This window comes from Lissotriton vulgaris, unplaced genomic scaffold (genome assembly GCF_964263255.1).
Source record: "Lissotriton vulgaris unplaced genomic scaffold, aLisVul1.2 SCAFFOLD_583, whole genome shotgun sequence".
NCBI classification, from domain to species: Eukaryota; Metazoa; Chordata; class Amphibia; order Caudata; family Salamandridae; genus Lissotriton; species Lissotriton vulgaris.
The window spans coordinates 746385-751454 of record NW_028249429.1 but is presented as its reverse complement, the minus strand read 5'-3'; positions in this window follow the sequence as shown (position 1 = coordinate 751454).

Sequence of the window (5070 nt, the reverse complement as noted above, 5' to 3'; positions counted from 1 at the left end):
TAGGGGGGCTAACATGCACACCTGCTTTACACCCCGTGAGCAGGGGATTTTCTTGGATAGATGGGCACCATCTCCTAGTTTACTGTGAATCCAGGTGTTGAAGTGTAACTGGAATAGGCTCTAGGAGTTTTGAGGGAATTCTCCACTTATTTAATTTGGATCAGAGAGACACTCTTGGTACTCAAGCTAATGCCACCGTAAGGTCAACAAAACAGCAGTGCAGCAAGGAGTGTGAAGATGTCGCATTGTCCATCAAGATTGATATTGCTAACAGGTTGGTTAGTGTACCATATTTTGCTGTGAAACCTATTTGGTTCCTTAGGATGAACCACTTCGATTCTGCCAACAGCCGTAGATCCTCCAGTAGCAGGCTGGCAAAGTATTTGTTCTCATTATAAAGGCACGCAATCAACCCGTAGTTACTCTGATCTGATCTAGAACCCCCTTTATAAATGGGGTGGATTATAGCCCCATGCCATGATTCAGGTATAGTTTTTTTATTTTTTTTTATTGGCATTTCAAACAAGACATAATCAACAGTAATGAGTACATCAGACCATTGCTCAACAACATCCATCTCTCAGTAGGTATACAGCATTGTAGACTTCAGAAATAATAAATACAGCTGCTGCATAAATACATCATTCGCAATAGAATACATATAGTTAATCCAGTTGATACTTTTTTAGAAATTCCACTAGATATGTCCAGTAGTCCTTAGGTCTAGAGCGAGTAGGCAATTCTTCCTCATACGTCTGCAGAGTGTCTTTACCGTATGTCAGGTCTAGAATTCACTGCTTAGTAGTTGGAACTGTTTTACCATTCCATCCCATAGATACTCGCCACTTCGCTAACAGCAGCGCCACCACACAAAATTTGCGTTTAAGGGCTCTTACATCCGGCAGCAAGCCCAGTAAACATGTACGTACAGTGCATTCAATGCTAATGCCAACCATGGTACTCAATAGTGCAGTGACCTTCAACCAATTATCCGCTATCTTTGGGCAGTACCACGCTAAGTGTAAGAAATCCGCATCTTGCGATTAACACCTTTTACATTTTGAATCTACACTAAGGCCGTATTTATGGAGTCTAGCCGGTGTGTAATAAGATTGGTGGAGGTATTTATAATGTATTATTTGTAAGTTTCTGTTAGATGTCAATAGCCCAGTAAGGGAACAGGCCGCATTCCATTCTTCTGATGTAGGGTACAGCTTCTGTATAGCCTTTTGCAATCTAAAATATGTGAACTTAAAGAGTAATGTTGGGTTGCTTATGTAAGTGAGGTCAGAAAAAGTGAGAAATACACCATCTCTGTATAAATCTCCCATATTAGCTATGCCGACCGCGCGTAATAGTCCCATACCCACCTTTTCCTGAGTAACAGAAAGTTCCAGGTGGTAGTGAAGAGGTAGAGCCTCTGCATATAACGGCAGTTTACGAGCTTTTTTCCCCATGATATGCCAGGCTTTATTAGTGGTATCTATTGTGTTAATGTCCTTATTATGCAAGGGAGGCCTATGGTGTGTTATAATAGCCGATAATGGGACAGGATGCGCATCACCCTCTTCGACAGCCACATGAGTAAGAAATGGGATTTCATGATACCAATGGTGTGCGTATTGTGCTTGTGCACATAAATAATAGAGGAAGAAATCGGGTACCGTATATCCTCCCTGTGAGAATGGCAGTGTTAGAGCCCGCATTTCAATCCTGGCTTGTTTGCCCGCCCATATGAGAGACAGGACCATGGACGTTATTCTGCGAAATACCTCCATCGGTGGTTTTATCTGGATATTATTAAATAAATATAGAAGTTTGGGCAAAATTACCATTTTAACTATGGCTGTGCGATCTGCCAGGGACAGTGGCAAGCAATTCCAACGTCTTATTTTATCTTCTATTTCAGACACTACGCGACCATAGTTAGTGCGTATGACAATTTCCAGATCTCTGTGGAACCATATACCTAAATACCTTATCGGGTCTGATTGCCACTCGAGTGGGTAATCTAACTGTTGCGGGGTTGTAGTATCCGTTAATGGAATTATGTTAGACTTTGCCCAAATTAATTGTAAGTCCAGAATGTTGGCCAAATTTGATATACTCACGCAACAAAGGGTTCAAGTTCGGGACTGGATTTCGCACGTATAACATCATGTCATCCGCATATAGCGAAAAATGCAAAGGACGACCTGGGAACTGAAGAGTGGAGTAATGATGGCGCTGCCTAATTTTGCACGCAAGTGGTTCTAATGCCAGCGCAAATAATAAGGGGGACAGAGGACAGCCTTGTCTCGTCCCTCTGCCAATTAAAATTGGGTCAGATATGTACCTATTGACCTTGATGCGAGCAGTGGGAGAAGAGTATAACAGTGTTATCCATTGCAGATATATCGGTGGAAATCCCATTTCACGCAGTGTTGTATATAAATATGACCATTCAATAGAGTCGAAGGCTTTGGCCGCATCTAATAAGACCGCCGCTGCCTTCACGTTAGGTTCAAGATAATGGGATACTGCAAATAACGTTCTGGTATTGTGCGCCGTGGATCTTTCCGGTATAAAGCCTGATTGGTCTGGTCGCACCAACATTCGCATCAATGGCTGCAGGCGTGTGGCGACAATTTTAACGATTATTTTGGTATCTACGTTTATGAGGGATAGTGGCCTGTAAGAATCGCAAAATTCTGTATCCTTGCCAGGTTTCAGTAAAGTGATCAGCATGGCTTCGCGCAATGATGGAGGGAGTATCTGTTTCTCATGTGCGTCACCATACATGCGCACTAGGTGAGGGGCCAGTATATCAGCAAAGGCTTTGTAAAATTCGCATGTAAAGCCATCAGGACCTGGAGCTTTGCCATTGGGCAAGGATTTAATAGTTGTAATGACCTCTTCGACAGGGACAGGCAGTGAGAGGTATTCTCTGTGTGCGTCCGATAGCCAAGCTATCTCCACATCCGCCAGGTATTCCATGATGTCAACAGGATCTGGAGTAGGGTGTGATGTGTATAGCGTTTCATACGCACGCATGAATTCCCTCAGTATATTGTGAGTGTCATAGTGTGGGGTATTGATCATCTGCACTAATTGAGGGGCACGTGCCGTGCAAATTTTATGTCCTAAATTTCTACCAGGCCTGCCCCCTTCGCCATAGGCTCTCGCAGTGTGCCTCTTCGTGATGTACTTTAGTTCGTCTTGTGCAAAAGTTTGATATTCTGATAATACTGACCTGATCTCCCCCAGTATCACAGAATTCTGTGTGTTTGTGTAGTCTCTCTCCAGGTTCCTCAACTTGTCCTCCCTCATAGCTAATTGGCGCCGTATGTCTTTAAGTATGCCCGCGGTTGTGTTAATGCAGACTCCCCTGATTGTAGCTTTGAAAGCTTCCCATAATAAACTTAAATCGTCAGTTGTCGGAGCGTTGATCTGAAAGTCTTCTTTAATTGCAGTATGTATTGTTTCTGTATACACCGAATCTAGTAATGTGGCTGCATTGAATCGCCAGCTAAAGGGAGGAGGAGTGTAATGTGGTACGACTAGAGAAAGGAGTACCGGACTGTGATCAGATATTGTCCTGGGCAGGTGCCTAATAGCAGTAGCCCACAATGATAACTCTTCCGTGCCAAGCCAATAGTCGATACGGGACCAGCTATTGTGTGCTGCTGTTAATTGGGTGGCTTCAGAACAGCCTGGGTTGCGTGCTCTCCAGAAGTCAATGAGGTGAACATCTGCCATAATATCTTTTAGCATGTTTAGTGCATTTTTGTGCGGTTCAGGTGTGTTTCCTGATCTGTCCAAGCCCTCCGGCAAAGATATGTTAAAGTCACCACCCCACAAAATCTGTACGTCTCGAAAATCAGACAACACTCGCCATATGTCACGATAGAAATTATGGTCATCCACATTCGGCCCATATATATTGACCAACGCTATATTTTGTCCCCGGATGTTACCCAATACCACTACATACCGGCCCACATCATCCTTAAGCACCTTGGTAACATTATAATGTAGCCCTTTCCTAATTAGAGTGAGGACCCCTCTAGAGTAGGTAGAATAATTTGAGCTATGAATAGATTCCGCCCATCTGTGTCCCATGGTTTGCTATGATTCAGGTATAGTTGAACTCCTCAGGCAGAAATCAGCGAGCGTGGAGAGTCGTCCTGCCCAAAACAGGATAACCTGTTTGAAAAGAACCTGAGGCAAGCCTTTGGCCTCTGGATCCCCATACTTCCTTGCCTTTGATATTATTTACAATGAGAGATATAAAAGTTTGAAAACAATTTTAGCAGAGCCACAGTAGGAGATGTGCCATCAGTTGTGCTGACCCCTCGCATTGTAAATCATTGTTTTGAGCCACATCGCTCTGTATATATTCATGCACATCTGCACCACGCGCCGTTTCCGCTGTTTACACAATTGTCAAATGCGTCGCCACCTTTTGTGTCACAAACACATTTAGAGCACCAAGTCCAATTCGGGTTGTTTGTATTTATTTACCTTCAGTGCTGCTACAACTGTACATCTGTTATCTTTGACCTCAATTATACGATGCCATGAGCACATTTGAAAATCATTATAGAATCTCCCTGTTTCTGTTCACGTAATGTTTCATACATACATGTCTAATTGTCATTTAGAGTGATACCAGTTGAGATATTGTTCCTTTGTTCTCGTGTACCTATCCTAATCTCAACGTGGTCTATGGGTCATACTCCTGTAGTTAACTACAAGAGTAAATTTGAAGCGGCAAGTTGTTCCAATAATGGGGCGCTAAGTAAGAAAAAGAGCAGCCTCCATTTCGGGTCACACGCATGCTCCATGGGGTCCGTAATACCTTTTCTACAGACCTCAAGTATCCAATTGGTGGGTACCATGAAAGCCTCATAACGAGGTTGGCAGGGCCATTATCAAACAAAGCTTTATGTGTGAGACACATGAGTTGAAACACATTGAGCGTCCTTATGGGTAGCCAGGGTAAGTCTCTTAAGGTCAGTTCAGAAGGAGAACCAGGAGGGAGTTTACAAACCAAGCGGGCTACAGTGTTTTGTACCACTTGCAGTTTAG